Source organism: Mixophyes fleayi, chromosome 1 (genome assembly GCF_038048845.1).
Source record: "Mixophyes fleayi isolate aMixFle1 chromosome 1, aMixFle1.hap1, whole genome shotgun sequence".
In the NCBI taxonomy this organism is placed as follows: Eukaryota; Metazoa; Chordata; class Amphibia; order Anura; family Limnodynastidae; genus Mixophyes; species Mixophyes fleayi.
In genome coordinates, this window is record NC_134402.1 from 300,081,370 (window position 1) to 300,101,259 (window position 19,890).

Sequence of the window (19,890 nt, forward strand, 5' to 3'; positions counted from 1 at the left end):
AGACACTGTGGATGTTGCTGTAATACTGTCACTTTAGCTACTCTTAAAGTTATATCACTTTAATATATTGCAGAGGGTAAATTATTAAACCCAAGGTGCTACCCAAAGAGATTACATTTAAACTTTCATTCACAATAACATAAATGTACAAGAGCTGAATCCAATACTTTTGTTGCATTTACTTTAGTGTATGATCACGTATCTAACAGCTGGACCGAAGTGTATACTATCCCTCTAACTCGAGATAAACTCAGTTAGCCTCTCTAGCTAGGTTTCCGAGTGGTACTTTTTCCCTAATTTGACCCTGTGCATCAAATTTAAGAGTAAGCTAAGAAAGAAGGTGTAATTTTTCACCTTGGCAAATCAATGCTGTGCTATGGGGATGTCAAATTTAAAATGTGTGGACAAATTTAAAGTTGGAAGTGGACGCATACTATATCAACTCTAAATCCCTGTGTACAATTAAAGCTGCCGAATATGTGTATGCTATCTGTAAAAGCAGCCCATATTTTTTCCTGCACTGCATTGCAACATGGTTTGTCCAAGTGCAAATATGTACCCTGAAGTTGGACTTGCATACACTTGTGTATCAGCGTTTCATTATCCTAATCAACCATGTGTTTGTTTTAGACACATGAAAAAACAGTCAGTATTTAACTTATATGCAAAACAGAATACTAGTTTGCACCCCTTGCATTATAACATGGTTTTGTCCAGGAGACTTAAATAAGAAGTTTCTTAAGTTAAGATCCTTAATGAATCAGGCCCATAGAGATTAAAATTTCAATGCAAATACTTCTATAAAATATCACAAAAAACGTATAATTTACATCTATGAAGCGTGACAATAGTTCTTACCAGCGTTGTTTATCAGAACATAACACATGCTAACACACTTCAATCTCTCTCTCTCACTTTAACAATTATCTTAATGGTAAGTAAATGTATGAACGCCTATTGATTTAACTCAAACTTAAGCATGTATTTCCCGAAATAAAGCCACTTAATATGTTGTTTGAACACCACCATCTAGAATGTTTGCATTTCAAAGTGTAGCTCCTAATGTTTAGTTAAAGGAGTTATTCTATATCTGTGCTTTGTTGATGAGGAAGTGTTTATCATTGCCACTGCCTCTGGTCATCATGTTAACAGAAATCCATGGAGCAGGGTGGCACTGAGCAACAGATTCTCAATGCATCCCTTTAGGGTGAGATTCTCGTTGCAGAAAACATTTAACTTCTCCTCTCACAGATTGATCAGCTTAGAGGGAACATTTTCACTATAAGTAATTTCTTAAACAATTTGCTTTAAAGGTTCTTAGAAAAAATAGTTTCTTTAAAAATCATGGCTACACATGGTAAAGATAACATTTAACTTACAGTTCTATGTTATATATCACTTTCAGGTTATAATGGTAGACAAGGCTTTGATTTCTAATACAATAACAATGTTACTAGGTGACTTTTTACTAGAGATGGGCGGGCTCGGTTCCCCCGAGATCCGAATCCATCCGAATTTCGCCTATCTGAGTACCGAGCCGAGCAGGCACAGTACTCTCCCGCCCATTCGGAATCGAGGCAAAACGTCATTGTGACGTATTCGTATTTCTGAGCTCGGTTCTCGCGAGATTTGAAAAGCATAAATACCAGCCTCCACAGCAATCCATCGTTATATGACAGAGGGAGAGACCAGGGTTAAGTCAGAGACTGTATCAGCGCAGGGACAGAGCAATAATTGTACACCTTATTGTTTCTATTATTCTTTCATTTGGAATCTATTTAATTTTATTACTAAATCAAATTCTATTTGCAATTGTTAGAGCAGCAAGACAGGAGGATAGAGGAGGTTTATTTTTCAATTTGTTTGCACTGCAAGTGCTTTGGGGTTTCCCATATTCCCCAGTGTTTTAGACTAATTTTTCTGGCTATAAAAAGGTGATATTTGTCAGCAGTATTTCTAAAATTTGTTTGCACTACAAGTGCTTTGGGGTGTCCCATATTACCCAGTGTTTAACACGAATTTTTCTGGCTGTCAAAGAAAGTCATATTTGTCAGCAGTATCTATATAAGACAATATTTTGCACTACAAGTGATTTGGGGTGTCCAATATTCCCCAGTGTTTTACACTAATTTTTCTGGCTGTCAAAAAAGTCATATTTGTCAGCAGTATCTATATAAGACAATATTTTGTACTACAAGTGATTTGGGGTGTCTAATATTCCCCAGTGTTTTACACTAATTTTTCTGGCTGTCAAAAAAAGTGATATTTGTCAGCAGTATTACTAAAATTTGTTTGCACTACAAGTGCTTTGGGGTCTCCCATATTCCCCAGTGTTTTAGACTAATTTTTCTGGTTGTCAAAAGTGATATTTGTCAGCAGTATTTCTAATTTTTTTTTGCATTACACGTGCTTTGGGGTCTCCCATATTCCCCAGTGTTTAACACTAATTTTTCTGGCTGTCAAAAAAAGTCATATTTGTCAGCAGTATCTATATAAGACAATATTTTGCACTACAAGTGCTTTGGGCTCATTAAAATGGATTCAAAGCAGTCCACATATGAGCAGAATCAGCAACCAGGTTCTGTCACAAGTCCTGATGATAGTGTTCCCAGTACGTCATCTCTATTAGTGGCAGATCAAAAAATGTTACTGAGCCTTCTTGTACGGTCACTCGTGACCAAGCAAGACCAAGTAATTTGGAGTCTAAAAGTGGTGCACAACTACTGTTACGTGTGAAAGCCGAGCTGTAAGAAAACAGTAAGGCATTAGAGGATAATGTATGCTCTGAATCAGAAATGACACCAATCCCTGTGGAGAGTCCATCCACCAGTGGTATGTCTAATCGTGAGCATTCTGTTAGTGACAGTGTACCCATAAAGAAGGGTCCTTTCAGCAGTTCTGCTGTGTGCCTTAAGAGCCCGAGTGTAGCCGGTGATACACCAATTGAGGATGCCACTTTGGAATTAGAAGAGGATGAGGGGGAGATTTGTGTAGGCGATGAGGGCACTAATGATGATGTTGATGATTATGATGCAGACAGATACCAAATTCCCTTCTCAATTTCTATTTATATTCTAGACTCTATAACGGCTGAATAGTTTTCTATTTTACTCCTAGTGGAGAGGGGGTCTGATGCAGACAGATACCAAACTGCCTTTCTCCATTTCTTTTTATATTCTAATTCTACAGTCTATGCAGGCTGCTTTTTTTCTATTCAACTACAAGTTGAGGGCGGGGGGGGGGGGGGTTGGGTCATAGACAGCCACCAAACTACCTAGGTCCATTTATTTTTTATATTGTTCAGTCTATGCAGGCTGCTTTTTTTCTATTTAACTACAAGTGGAGGGGGGGGGGGGGGGCTATAAAGACAGAAACCATACTGCCTTTGTCCATTTCTTTATATATTTAACTATAAGTGTATGGTGTAATATACACCCAAAGACGATGGCTGCATTGCCAATAGGCTAAGATGGAGAGGAAGACAATCAGGTTTGTGTGCAGAGTTTTGGACGGCCTACCAGGGATTAAACTGTTTTCTTCCTAATTTATTAGCTTTAGAATTACTTTACTTATCCAAGAAACAGGTGGAGAACTAAATTATTTTATTTTATGCCCAAAACCATTAATTTTTAAAGAAAATTGCAAAACAAAACCAAAGAAAACCAAAACCAAAACCAAAACACGCAAGGGCGGTTTGGCAAAACCAAAACCAAAACACGACGGTAATCCAGATCCAAAACCAAAACCAAAAACCAAAACACAGAGGTCAGTGAGCATCTCTACTTTTTACTACTACCTTTTCAGGACACATCTACCTTATGCCTGGATCATTCAGGAATCTACAATCCATCTGTCACCAGACTAATCAAAGACTCCATTATCAGACCAAACCTGTTTTGGTGAATAAAGTATACATTATTAAGTGTGTTTACAAATCTTTCACCATGGGGCATAAGATCTGGGCTCATACAACACATGTGAGAAGTGATTTGTAGCTGGACACGGTAGTATTATTTTGATAATTGCAGTGTATTGTGGTTTCTGGTATCAAAGCACTATAACTTGCCGTAATCAACGCCTCATATTTTTAGCTAGTGAAGGACCAATATATATATATATATATATATATATATATATATATATATACAGTATATATATATATACATATACATATATATATATATATATATATAGATTAAAAAATATGAGGCATTGTATCTCAGAATGTTGTGTAAGAGGTTGAAAGATATTGTTTACCATTATCTCCATTTTCTGCAAAAGGAGGCCTACAGAGACTGGCTGCATAGTCTTGCAATAAGATCACTAATAGAAAGTCTGCTGTGCATAGAAAATAAATTAGTTTCTTGCACATCATAGTTTTCTAATCTTTGTCATGAATGCAACAATCACGTTCATGATTTGGATGTAACTGCAGGGGGTACAACAGGGTTTCAGCGCTTAATCTAACCCTCTCCTACCACATAGGCTACAGATTTTGCTGAAAAATACCCCAAAACAAGTATCTCACATCCATAAACACTTAATTACATCCATACACACCTAATTATAGCCACCACCTTTTATAGGACAACTCATTTACACAAATGTACACACTGCCACACTATGGCAGAGGTGCTCAAACTCAGTCCTCAAGAGCTACCAATAGGTCATGTTTTCAGGATTTATGTTGTAGAAACATGTAGCATGATTACAGACCCAGAAATAAAGATTAACTCACCTATGCATAATTGAAAACATGAACTGTTGGTAACTCTTGAGGACTGAGTTTGAGAACATTTGCACTATGGCCCTTGTTAGCAAAGGGTTAACAGTTCACATACCAGCATTCAAAGTTTTAACATATAACACCCTAGCATTCAAAGGGTTAACACTGTATACCCTAGAACATGACCAAGCAATACTTCTCCTTAAAAAACTTATGGATTAAAAGAACAGACCTATTTAATTTTAGATTTAATATAACAAGATACAGGGCATTGGATTTAATTAAAACATTGTATAGTAGGTTGCTGTGGCTAACTAGCAAAAGCAAACATGCCTCCTCGGAGCTCTCACCAGAAACAGCCTATATCAGTGATGACTAACCTGTGACACTCCAGGTATTGTGTAACTAAAAGTCTCAGCATGCTTTGCCAGTAGATAACTAGCTCATAGTTGGCAGAGCATGCAGGGACTCGCAGTTTCACAACACCTGAAGTGTCACAGGTTAGCCATCACTGGCCTATATCAGGACTAATTGGGGTCCCCTTTCCCAAAATTGCTGTGACACTTGTGTTGTGGTGTCCTTCCATGGGGGGCACCGACATATCTGCAAAGCCTGCTCGGACAGTTATCAGGAACTTTGGCTTATCTGCTGGGAACTGCGACATGTAGAGGACATGGAAGGCTCGGATCCTAGAACCTGTTTACAGTCTAGTGCTCGGATCTGTTGGAAGGATCTTCTGACTATCCCTGACCAGTTCGCTGCATCAATCGAAGCCGCGACCATACCTGGTTCCAGCATATACCTGTCGGACTGTCTCTCGCACTGCAGCCACATCGGAAATCCCCCCACTTGTTGACTTACCCAGTCCATCGGCTCACTCATAACAATGCTTGCTATCAGTGTGGAGCCATATAGCTGACCCCACTATCCACCTGCGTGGGCTCTACCACATTGAACTGCAGTCCTGTACTGACTTAGGGACCATCATCTGCCGGGCAGTGAGGCCATGATTTGCTGTTACTGCTGGATCCCAGCATCCTGATTGAAATAACTGGTCCCTGCTTTGGAACCCTCTGGGACTTCCTCCCATTGTTCACCTAACGGGCCTACAGCTCATATGCCCGAAGTGTTCCTGTAACAGATGTATACATAGCCCTTAGCACCTCATATCTGTAAAAGGGCAGTGTGTAACCGTCACATTTCCTGACTCTTTCCTTGATAATTGGAGACCCTCTCTGTACCTATTGCTGTATTGTGTCTCCTGCTCACACTATGCTGAGAGACTTGTCAAACACCACCTTTGTAACTCTCCCTGTCTCTGCGCCCACCCTGGTTCGGCAGTTATTACAGCCATGGCCTGGAGTTTTCAAGAGCTTCCTAATCAACACCTGAAGATGCCCTCTGCACTCCCAGCTTGTGTGCCACTGATCCTGTGCTGATAACCCCCTCTGAGAACCATTTAAGCAAACTACCATATGAGGTCCTGCCGGTCAGACTCTCTTTCAAGGGGCTTGTTTGTTTCCCCTTCCCCCCACTACCAGGGTACTACTTAGGCCATCTACTGTGTGTCCTTTTTTAGTTTCTTCCATTGCCCGGAGTCTAGCCACCTCCAAATCTACAATTAAATACTGATGTGAACTTTCTTTCTTCAATATAAATTCAAAGAATATAAGACAGAACACCTTAGATGCATCCAACTTCTCTACAAAGAACAAGATAAACAGTCTGCTTCTAAGCCATGAGTCCTAGGCACTCTACGAGCTCAGATCAGGTCTAACTAATGAGAGTCTCTTCCTGTAGGGGTCCGGACCCTCACAAACCATCTTGTTCTAGACATTAAAACAACATTTCCAGCCGAACTCTGTCAAGTTGTGCAGTAATTCTGCTCTGATTTATCTGAGCTTAGCACAAGGACGGACACTTTAGAGACTAAAAGAGATGATATCTGTAAAGCACTCTCTACTGTAGGACAAGATGTAACCTCTCTTTATTCTGATGTCACTGTTATGTTTAATAAAACTGAGGATATCGAGAATAAAGTGAAACTGCCACGAAGTCCGGGTTTGAAATAGACCTCGAAGCATGCTCAGGATAGACTTACCCCCCGAGAGATGCAGAGTCTAACGGTAGAGAAGTATTCACCAGGGATTCCGGCAAGGGAATATGTGCTTAACTTCTCTCTAGCCGCAGGTCACAGTCCTCTGGAGGATCCAGGAGGACTAAATACTAGACAAGAATAGGTATACGGCAGTAAAAAGAAGTGTTGAGGTCCTTTCTAGCCTGAGTACCCAGTGATTGGATCAGTGATTACGCATATGTCCTGTAGAGGACCCTCAGTCCTAGACTGTGGAAGCGGAGACACAGGAGAGACAATGAGGAAGTACTACTGCAGGCTGGAGTACTGAGATCACAGTGGGTGGCTGAGGCTAGATGCAGGATCGATGATGAAGCGCGAGGTACTGCAGAGTAACACATATTGATCGAGAAACAGGTAACACAGAATACCAACAGAGAGGTGATGAGCTGCAGAGGACTGAACAGCAAGTTGCTTGGAAATGGGACAGGAGAAGAAGCGCAAGTCAGATAGGACAGAGTCCTCATAGGTAAGGACACCTGAATATCTGACAATAGGAGATAGGAGGACGTGCCTTAAATAGTGTACTGACTGGCGAACGGCCAATGTGAAGTCCCGCGGTTGCACATGAGCTGTAGGACCAGCACAATGATGACAGAAAGTGAAGAAACTAACAAAGACTGAGATAACCGCACTAGGCAATATTATAATACATCCCCTTATATTGAAATATTATCATCCAATTATATTCAAAATATCAATATTGTTTATTAATAAAAGGGTGCACTTGAACACATATTACTAAAGGGCCAGGAAAAAGAAGTGTACATCAAGGCACTCCAGGATGTATTGAAAATGTAAAATTATTATAATTTTATTGGTTTACATTAAAAGGTATTAGTAACAACCTGGTATAATGGAAAGTAGCGAAATAAGGTTAAAAACAAACATGGTGTATGTATAGTGTTGACATTACAAGTGATATAAAATTGCAGTGTAACACTGCAATTGTTTCATTGATAAAGTGTAATAAAGCCTTTTATTTGTGCAAAATTATTGACTCCATTTTTTTTTAATTGTCCATTTAAGGTACTCCAAATCTTTATTAAAATATGTAAGTTATACCTCCAGAATGAGAGTCTTTAGCTTCTTAATTAATCAGCAGAAGTAGACTCACATAGCTTTCATAAGGGAGCACAGTATCTATTAATATAATATAGATTATGGAAGAATAGCATTGAGCCCCATTTAATAATAGAGTTAGCAACAAAAAACGAATGCAGCGCTCAAATCTAACTATCTCCCAGTAGAACTAGTAAAGCATAAATAGCAGATCACGAGTGGTCAAAAGTATAAAATAGTATTTAATATCACAATAAAATCATACATATATTACCTATTGATGCTTAAATGATGGTAAAACAAAATGGAGTTTCCATCCTCATCCGTCACCCAGTTCCTTTAACTGTTGAGCATTGCTACTCTGAGCCTGAAGATACATTTTTATTGTGGTAGATTCCTTGGGTAATCTCCAACTCTCCCTGGTCTCTGCCTGTGCCCCTAACACCGGCCAGCTCTCTTATCTTGCTTTGCTGCTTAAACAAATAGATATCCATGCTAAAGATCACTTGGTCCTATGAGGAGATTGTAATTTAATTTTGGATCCCCTGTTAAATATATTTTGTCACTCTGGTTCTATAACCAAACCATGTTCCAGAAATTTGCTGCAATCCTTATTGAATGGATGCTTGTTGATACTTGGCAACTCTCCAATTGTGTGGCCAAGGGGTTCACCTTTTATTCTGCTCCTCATAGTGTTTATTCCTGTATCCAAATTTTCCCAAAAGGTTATACATAATGATATTGTACTGTTTCCATGTACGGACCATGCGGCCAATCTAATTTTTCTACACTACACAAATCATATTCTCCCCTTTCTTGTTCCTCTTGGAGGCTAGAAGACACTATATTACTTAACCCATCTGTGTGCTTCGAAATAATTGAGGCTTTTACTGAGTATTTTACCATTAACTGTACCCTTGACATTTCCTCTTCTATCCTTTTAGAAGCCCATTAGGCTACCATCTGGGACAAGCTTATAAGTATCTTGGCAGCTAAATGCCTTAAGGAACGGGAGTTGATTCAAAATTTGGAATCCCAAATCCGCAGCAGAATCTTTACAGCTCCTGATGTCCCTCAGGGGTCAACTTAATGTGATTTTGTATACCAAAGCCGCTAAGACCCTTAAGTGCGTGAACCAAAGGTTTTATGACTATAGCCTAATTCATAGGTAGGCATGTAGGGTTCTGAGCTGGTCATTAATTATTGTCTCAATCTCTTCTATAGTTTCTCTTCATAATCTTCTGCAGAGATTACTCATTTGCTTATTTAGAGTTATTACAATTACATTCTAAATATTGATTAGTCTGTTCATGATTCTGGAGCTAGTCTAACCACAGAGAGTTGATTAATGTGATTAACGTTGTTGAAGTAATAGAATGCTAACACCTTTGTCCATCAGAGTTCCTACATGTGCAGGATGGACAGGCTGATAACTATATGACCTCAATCTCATACATAAGATATGAATATTATTTTTAATACTATATAGATTAAAAAAATTATAAACTGATGATAAACTATACAAACATGATAAATTATTTATATATTTGCCTGGCAAATGCATATGATCCTCAGGAGAAAAGGATATGTAAAAGCTTAAGTATTTGATCCTGTTACTTATAGATAAATGCTGGCAAAACCCTGCCAGTGAGAACTGGGTAATAAAATTCTATTCAAGAAATTGTCTATTTTCATGTCGGCACAGAGACTAGGAAAACTGCCATCCCCATGGACAAACACAAGATTTTCTAGAGGGGAGTTTCCAAATGTTTGTTTTTGGAAAAAAACAAAACAAAATAAACATGTTGCAATAATAAAAGTCTTAGAAATGTATATAAATTGTAATAACATATATTAAACAAAAAGAAACAAAAAAGAATGAGACATAAAGTAAGCTGTACATGAATTTAAAAATCCCACATTTATATTAATTTCCTATAAATAAATTCATTTTGACCAAGTCAATATACCTTGTAAATTAGTGCAACTATAAAATGGTAATACAAATCTCCCCTCATGTCTAATTGAAATAATTGAAAAAATTTACAATTAGTGTTACAGCTACTCACCCGTGCTTCACATCCCACTCAGCAGCCAAGAAATTGAAGAGGAGTAAAGGTTAATTACTTTTACTGCATTTCCTTTTTTCCTAAAGTCACAGAAAAACACTAGAGCCAAAACATTGAAACAATACACTAGAGCCAAAGAATGAGTAAGAAGAATAACTAAGAAGTGACTAAGAAAGTCTTTATTAGAATGTAAAGTTTTGTAAATTACAATTGTTTGTATATTGCTCGTTGATGTGCTCTCAATGGGAAGATACATTTTTTTATTTTGTTTATGAACCTTAATCCTAATGTCTATATCAAAAAGTAAACCTACCCTAATTTCCCATATGAACAATCAAGTATGCCATTGTTATCTTCATCTGCTTAAAAAAAAAACAGTATAATAAACAATGTAACTAAGACTTAGCACCATATTCTATTATCATTATTGCCCACTGTACACATGGCATAAAATAATTAATAAACATTAATTATAATAAAAGACAAGTGGCACAATTTTCTATAATTTCTATTGAACTAGGTAATTCATATTAATTTTCATTATTTTTTAGCCAATATATGCCAGTGTCTTGTAAAGATGTCTTTATTTGCATGATCCTTCTCTATTGCATTTTGGTCTTCCAATGGTCTTTATGCTAATACGTTTAGAGAAGACACTTTAGTGCCGCATGAAAATAATTCAAAATAAGAGCTTTTCACATTTAAATAATCAGTGCTATATTCACAGACAGGAAGGATGCACTATTAAGATTTTAGCTTCCCTGTACTTGAAGAATGATTTTCATAGACAGATCAGCATGAATAAAACTTAACATGATTATGTTGGTAGGTCATCAAGCGTGATTACTGTGCAATGTGACATCTCTCTGTTCTACTGTATCTGACAGCAATCACTCTCCTGCTGAGTAATGCTAAAAGAATCAGGAATGAAGGGCCATTATGATGGTTTAATTTGTTCTGAGGCAGGTTCCCATCATTTTGTGATTACTCATTATGTATTTCTTTATTGATTGGGTGTTTAAAGGTTTCTTTTGATAAAAGAGACTTTGACTCAGGAATAAGTAGGAGATATCTCTTATAAAAGCAGAAAATGTTATTTATTAAAAGTGATAATAAAATGTAGCTGTATTTTAAATGTTAAATTACAGGAAATGTTGTTATGTTCTAACAACCAATATAAACATACGTTTATGTATTACTTTCTAATGCTCATAGACAACTTGGAAGAGGGAAGGCTAAGGCCTTGATGTGTAACCCTAATCTCTTAAGTTCCTGCACATCCTGAATCCTGGCTGCCTCCAGTGTGTGTAAATGAGAGGCACATTGATGTCCACTACTCCGACATGGAGAAGGGCTACAAAGAAAATCTGAAATTATGAAAAACCGATTGGAATAGAAACAGACTTACTTTCAAGCCGACACTGGAGATCTCCGATGTTGACAGCAAGCGATTTCTATTGGAGAAGTGTTCGGCAGGGGGACGTCATCGCGACATCTGTCAATAGCAATTTAAAGCAGCAATGTCAGATTAAATGTTTAAACACTTAACCTTAGGGGTTCCCACTTTAAGTTTCTATTGACAGACGTCACGATGATGTCAGCCTGCAGTGCCGAACACTTCTCCAATTAACCTACCAGTATGTTTTTTGGAGTGTGGGAGGAAACCGGGGCACCTGGAGGAAACCCACGCAGACACAGGGAGGACATACAAACTCCACACAGATAAGGCCATGGTTAGGAATTGAACTCATGACCCCAGTGCTGTAAGGCAGAAGTGCTATCCACTTAGCCATCGTGATGATGGAGTTAAGGGACTCTATAGTGTAAGCAATGGCAATTGAGTTTGGATAATATGCTAGTCACAGTCATTTGGGCTCTATTGCATGGATCTGTATAAAGTGCTCATCATTGAGGATTATAGCATGATAGTCAATGGGACTATATAACTTGCTAGTGATTTTATCTGTTTATTAAGCTATTAATGATTTTTGGGGCTGTATAACTTGCTGCTTTCTTCTGGCTTTATAGTAGGCTGACTGCTGGGGACTGTTTGTTATGTATTTCATTAGAAGTGTATAATATGTTTTCTGGGGTAATATAATGATGATGATAAAATTTGGAACATATTTTAGCTAAACTAATAATATTATGCCAAGTCTGTGAAAATGGAGGTTTGTTAAATAGTTTTGATTATGAGGGGCGTATTCAATTGTGAGCGCTAACGCTGAAAAACGAGCGCTCGAAAAATATTACCGTTTATACGGTAATATTGCGCGCGAAAAGCGTTAATACGGTAGTTTACTCGCGGAATTTCAGCTCGCAGCTCAAGGAGCAGCGAGCTGAAATTCTGCGAGCAATTACCGTATTAACGCTAAGATTTTTCGAGCGCTCGTTTGTTAGCGTTAAAGCTAACAATTGAATACGCCCCTTAAAGTTATATTATACTGCAAAAATATATATTTGTTTATATATACTTTTTCTTTTACACTAAAGAAAAGAATCATATGACTTAGAGATTTATTGATGATAATGTAAGGTCTTGTTGTAACTATGGTACATTTACAGCAATCAGTGACCCCAATATAGCATGTTATTGTTATTCAGTGCATTGCCATATTGTGCTTGTGAGGGGGGTAGTTTCTCCCCTCAGTGGTGCTAAATGTTAACCCATACAGTCTGTCTGTGCTGTAGTTGTTCTACCCTTAGAGTTAGTTGACAAGGCTGTCACTCACTTCTTACACACAGTATATAAATGAACTTAGTAAACTTAGCACAAGATTCTTTCACAAGTTCTCTAAATGGTTTTCTCTATTATTCTTTTTAAATTGTTACAAAAAGTTATATGTTTTTGCTCTGGTTGTGACATTGTGATTTCTCTTAGGAACAAGTGCAGAGCTGTGTACAGTTCATCATTAGTCAAAGTGATGTTGTCCTTGGTGCATTCATTGGGAAAATACATCATTGCACACACCGGGCCCAGATCATATGCTCACATCAGCCTATAAATATTTCAGCAGCCGGATGGTGTACAACTCATTACAGTTAACACTGACAAGATTAAAGTAAATTGACTGTAAAATTTTATACTGAAAACATAGTGGTACACTGTAAATCTAAAGGCATATGGAGAACAGTGGACATGAATTCTGTAAGAGTTACCTTATTACCTACCATATGTTATTCTAAAAACTTTGTAAGAGGCTCTACCCTGGGAAGAATGGGCAGGTTTTTGTTTATTGCATCCATATGTAAACAATTAAGTTCTTTAATGATTTTTTTTAACACGTAAAAATTGATAGCTAGAGACACATTTCTCTGTTTTATATTTGAAACACAGATTTTAACCTTCCATAATGATGGAAATATCACAGTACTGGACTGTAAGCATGTTACAGAGACTCCGTGGCATATTTAATTCAATACCTGATATGTGCTGTATTTTTGTTTTTTTGCTAATGCTCAAAGTTAATGGAGTCATGCTGGAGATCAGCAGATTGCTGAGTCATCTGCTACAAATAAGTGCTGAGTAACAAACAAAATCAAGATTTCTGGACTTAGGAACTAATGCAAAATAGAGTCCAGATTGTGCTGGACAAATAAGAGGAAACAACACTTTAAGAAGAGATGTCACTAGAAAATAACTCTTCTCTATTAAATTAATTCATATATTTATTTTAAAGTTCAGGTTGTTCAATTAAAAAACAAAACAAAAATAACAAAACAAAACAAAAACTATCCCACCCCCATGTAGCGATAATGGGTTTCAAGCCAGTTGCAATTTGACTGCCCTCAACTAATCCGTGGTGTATATGTATATATGCTTGTATTGCCAGCTTCCTAGACACTTGCCACTGTCTGGCATCTGTCACACACATAAAATAAAAAGACAAGTTTAAATAGCTTACACTCCTCCCACAACCCTAGCTTGAGGGACAGATGACATCCCCATCTTGCCTTTAAAAATGTGTAACCTGCAGGGGTTCTGTTTTGATTAGCCTCATGCACTCCCACTCTGTCAGCCTGGTGCTAGCTGAGCAAAAAGATGTTTTAAACCACTTCAACATATGTAAAATCAGACTTTTTCTATTATTTTGATACACATAGGTCCTCCACCTGTATCTCTTTAACTTATGTGCACTACTGTACACATGTGTTACTTTATAGCCTTTCTCTGCAGCTTGCCAGCTAAATACCTAGCTCCTCTTCTAGAAGACTGTGGCGAAGTACTCCCTTTGTCACATATCCTTTTCCCTAGCGTCACCAAGTAGCTGGGACATGGACTTCACGAAGATCGCAAATTTTCGAGATAGTGCATCTGCATTTTTACGCAGAATCCCGGGTTAATGTTCTACTGAGAACCTGAAAGGTTGCATTGCCAAGAACCAGCAAGTTACCTTTTACCTTACGGTTGTTCTGCATCCACCGCAATAGTGTATGGTCTGTTATTAATGAGAATTCTCTGCCTAGGAGATAATAGCCCATTTTATGGCAAGACATTCCATCTCCATGATTGCATACTTTTGTTCCCTCGCTAACAACTTCTGACTCATATACAAAATAGGATTTTTTACTCCATTCTTCTCCTGAGATAAGACTGCACCTAAGCCAACACTTGAAGCATCAGTTTGAAGGAAGAATCTACGGATAAAGTCAGGTGCTTGTAGAACTGAGAGGAACAGAGGGCTAAGCGAAGATCTGACCTAGCAGCCTCTGCAGAGTCAGACCAGACCAATCTGTGAGGACAACTTTTTTTGTAACATGTCCATAAGTGGAGCAGCTCTTGTGGCAAAATGGCTTACGACTCTCCTGTAGTAACCTACTAAGCCTAGGAAGGTTCTTAACTGGTTCCGTTTTTGCGACTTTGAAATATTGATAGAATCCATCTTGAAAATACCAAAGCTGTAAGCTGTTAGCAAAGCTGTTAACTCAAATCTGAAGTTCCATTTTCAAACTCCTATTCACAGCTCACAATTAAAAGACATTATCATGAACTATGAAATGTTGACTTTTCTTTCTGATCGGGATTACATGGCTATATTTAGGAATATTTCACTTTCTTTATTTTGAAGAGTGAACATCACTAGTCAAATCTGTTTAATCTCAGTAATGAGTTAAATAAATACACTTAAATCAAAGAAGAGAAACCTATATGTAATAACATATTAGCAGCTATTTTAATGCAAGCTATACCAAACAAATCTGAAAATCAATCAGAAAGGAGCTGTGGGGCCACAGTTAAAGGCTCAGAGGGTCACCTGTTGTCCATCACTGCTTTACTCTATAAGGTATGCATAAATTGTTTAGCCCAAATTATTATTAATATATATATGCATATATATATATATATATATATATATATATATATATATATATATATATACATTTGTATATAAATACATATATATATATATATAGATATAGATACATGTATATAGATACATATATGTATATATATATATATATATATATATATATATATATATATATATTAGTGCAGAGGAACAGGAGTGTTAATAAAGTATATTAAAAAACTAATAGCTGACAATCATCGTATTGAATAATCTTCATTTAGAAAATATCGTCCATTTTAAACAAAGAAAAACTACTGACAGAACCTTATCATGTCATGTCCTGTACAAAGTTTCATTATCACCCAAAGTCAGAGTATAGCTGAGCCCTGAGTCAGTAATCCAATATTAACTACTCAATATTTTCTTGATGAATTCTCATTTTCTCTATGCATAAAATCAAAACTGAGCTCACTGGCAATTGATTTTGCTCAAAGAAATATGCTTTCAGCATTGAAACTAATTAGAATTCTTGATTAAAACATCAACTCAAACAGAACAGTCTTGAGAGGTAAATCTTATACACAATTTCTCCAATCTGTACAACCTCACACTAACATAAGCAGGACTGTAACTAATATCATATTCTAGGGACATAAGTGGTAAGAGATAGAAACAAGTATAGTGAAGGTTGTAATGCCACAATTTTTCGTGTACCTATTTGACCACTTTTTGAAAATGTTTGCATATTAAACAATGGATAAAATAGAACAATTGTGAATGGTACAAAGGTAAGATCAGTTTATGTAGAGATGCAGAAATGTCTCTTAAATGTGGTTTAACTAATGTGATTGGCTACAGATACTTCTAATGGATGTCTTGTAAAACAAATCACTTAACATTGACAAATGAAGAAAATATTTCACACTAACTTAAAAAAATTCTCCTATGTGTGTTTATAACACATTCATAAATCATTGCTTTGGGCTTGAAGAAAAATGGATAAAAAATGTCCTTCAGGTTTCATAAGCTGCAGAGTTTTTATAGGCACAAAAAAATGATTTGAATGCAACAGAATCAATGCACCACTTTTCAGTTAAAAATAACAACCCTTTAATTATTTTCCATTTAAGAATTAAATAATGCAAATAAAACACATAGCACACTGAAAAATGTTATAATTAGTGATAATGAATTAGACACAGTAAAAACTAACAACGTTTCAAAGAAATAGTCTATACTTTATTTTGGATTGTGTTATAGCTTAAAATAGTACAGTATTTCATTTAAGAGTAAGCATGGCATGGACTGTTCTTACCTTTACTATTTAGGTTCACTCAGGACCCCTGAGCTGCTCCAATGTTTTAGATAGTTTTCTGTTCTGCCTCTGCAGAAGGCTCAGTCCCTTCAACCTATTGGATGTTATATAGCAAACGAAGATATCAATGGCAAGACTTGGAATCACATAACAAATACCTGCATGATCTCTTTATTCCATGTCCGTTAAGGTTACTCCCTCACTGCACAAGCTGGTTGACAACCTTTTTGTGAACACTTTTCATTTTCTATAATGTATGCACTGTGTAAACACAGGTCTAGTATGCTTTAATGAGACACATGTAACTGCACTTAATATAAGCCGAGAAGTATTCTTTAAAACCTAGCATAGGTATTTGACTCCATTTTGTACTGTGGATTGTATATTTGGCAATGTGATCCTGCAATGAACAGAAAGCCTGGAATGTTGTCCGATCACAGCTGGCTATTGTGTTACACGTGACATCAGAAAATCTGCTGTTCTTTAGAACTGTTAATCTAGAGATACGTTCTTCATTATCACACAACAAACTGTCCTGTCGACAGGAAACAGTAATGTTAATGACCTATGTCAAAATATATTTGCTTGAGTGAGATTGATGACGATTAAATTAACAGAAGTGTTGTTGTCTGGAATGTTTAATAAGTCTAAGAAGTTAGATGCCCAACACTAACAAAAACAACAAAATTTAAGCATAGGTTTTTTTTTTATTTGTATCAATTACATAGGATATAAATTCTATGGAGGGGGTCATTAGTTTTGTACTATTTTAAAGTCATCTAAAGAACATTTGTTGTTTTGATTGCAAAGTAATTATAACAAACTAATTAATCAACCAAATAAACACTAGGATCTTCTGTATATGCAGAAATGTGACTTATTTGACAAAAGATGATAAATATTATTTTCTCATTAGATCTTTATAATTAAGACATTTACATTCAGTATTATATTAAGTTTGGTTTTAGCTTTAAAATGTAAAACCACCTAGGTTGGAACCACTTAATTGTAATTAGTTTAGAAAATAAATGCAATCTGTTTAAGGGAATACCGTGTTCAATTACTTTATGTCTCCAGTCCACTACTTGCATTGACCTTGGTAGTAGACCCAAAGATCAGGATTGTGCCTCCTGTTTAATAGATACAAAGGAGTAAACAATTGGTGTCAGTTAAATCTGTTAGGGCAAACATATATATTTTATAATATAACATGGAGCCTGTTACCTTTTCTGCAAAATTTAAACACTAATGTATTGAGGCAGACTACAGGCACCTTGAAGATGATATCACAAAAGAGAGACAAAAACTGTTGCATACTTCCAACTTTGGATCGCCAGGAATTGGGACAGGGGACATGGCCAGGACACAAAGGAGGCATGGCCATGTCATGACGAGAGTGTGACCACATGCCAGGGGTATGCCTATGGCTTTTTAAATATTATGCTACCCCTTTCCCTGCTCCCTTCCCTCCAATCACCCATTCATTGCCACATGCACCAGTGACAGGTCCGCACAGCACCTTTTCTATGCTGCTCTGTTACGCAGCAGTGGTTAACAGATGATATCTCCCAACCTCCAGGCCCATGGGGCAAAGCTGACCAAGTCAGGATGGCAGGACAGAGTGTCAAATTATTATTATTATTATTAATTTTTATTTATAGAGCGCCACTAGGCATCCGTAGCGTCGTACAGGGACAAACAAAGTTACAATACAAGGTGAGACAGCACAGTACAGTAAACAATAAGCACAGTAATTCTGTGAGCTCAAAGCACAGCTAGAGGGGCGGGGGAGGGGAGAGGGGAAAGCCCTGCATACGGCTGTGCCCGAGAGGGAGGGCCCGGATGACAGGGAAACCCCCAGAGGGGAGAGGAAGGAGCGAGAGGGGACAGGGGGGGGGGGGGAACGAGAGGGTCCTCGAGGAGGAGGGCTAGGTAGCTGGAGAGCCGAGTTAAGAGTGGTGAGGACAGGAGGAGAGATGACCCTGCTCAGAGGAGCGTACAATCTAAGGGGTGGGGTAGACAGACAGAGAGACACAGGGGAGAGAGGGAGAGATAAGGATAAGGGAAGGGGAATGAAGGGGAAGAGGTAGAAGAAAAGGTAGGAAATTAAGTGGGAGACTGTTAGGCTTTAAGAAAAAGGTGGGTTTTTAGAGCCCGTTTGAAACTGGACAGATTAGGGGAAGTTCTGATAAATCATTACTCTACCGCCTAAATCAGGACAACTGGGAAGTATGCTGGTACAAAGCATGCAATGAATGATAGCAGGTGTACTTTACTGCCACAATCATTATACACAGTGCTATGATGTCATTACATGTTGCTTTTCCCCCAACAGGGCTGCATTTTGAAAGAGTTAAAGCCATAATTACTAACTACCAATTGTCACTCACCGGACTGTGAGTGCCGTTACTCGTGTGTTTAGGAACCGAGGCCGTCCACCATCCTGAGGGTCTGCGCATGTGCAGCCCTTTCAAACCTTCAGTACCTGTTGCTTTTAGTTAATTGGCTGATCAGGCAACACTCCCTATTTAAAGCACCTGTGGTCAATACCTCGTTGCCTGATCTTGGAGTCTCATTCCCCATGAGCCTCTGAAGGTGTTCCTGTGTTTCCTCGTGTATTCAGCTCCTGCTGATTCCTGTTGTTTGTTTGTGGTTTCCAGACCACTTCAACTCTCCTGTGTTCATTGTGACTGCACCAGCTGATTCCTATCCGCTGCCTCCGTGCTTCTACAGTATCCTGTTCACTTCAACTCTCCTGTGTTCATCGTGACAGCACCAGCTGATTTCTATCCGCTGCCTCCGTGCTTCTACAGAGTCCTGCTCACCTCAACTCTCCAGTGTTCATCGTGTCTGCAGCCAGCTGATTCCTATCCGCTGTCTCCGTGCTTCTACAGTGTTCCTGCTCATTTCAACTCCCCTGTCTTCATCGGGTCAGCGCTCCGCTGCTTTCATCTCAGCTACTGGTTATCAGACCGCCTCAACTCTCCCGTGTTCTCCAGGTGTCCAGTTCCATATACTACTGCTTCCTGAGTATTGCCTTGTTCCTGCTGGTCTACCTACCGTGCGCTGCACCAACTTGGTTACCGCTTCCATCTTCCAGTGGTCTCTCCTCCTGCCGGCCTTCAGCTGCTCAGGTATCCCTGCACGTCTCTCTGACAGCCTGCTCTCCTGAACCGCGGTATGCATACTTCTCATTGACTGTGCTTGTGTATTGCATATCTAGCTGGACTGAGTTTGTTCTCCTCCGGAGTTTCTATCCACTGAGACTATTGCTATCATTTGACTGTGTTTCC

The 19,890-nt window shown here is 38.0% G+C and overlaps 1 protein-coding gene across 1 annotated transcript in view; it reads right to left on the reverse strand.

The window, feature by feature from the left end:
- The window catches only part of LOC142108256 (protein FAM240B-like), a 43,705-nt gene extending 26,807 nt beyond the window's left edge, over nt 1-16,898 (reverse strand). Inside the window, exon 1 of the mRNA XM_075191889.1 lies at nt 16,598-16,898. The gene's annotated coding sequence lies outside the window, so the exon portion shown is untranslated. The remainder of the gene's footprint in view (nt 1-16,597) is intronic.
- Between the last annotated feature and the right edge of the window lie 2,992 nt (nt 16,899-19,890).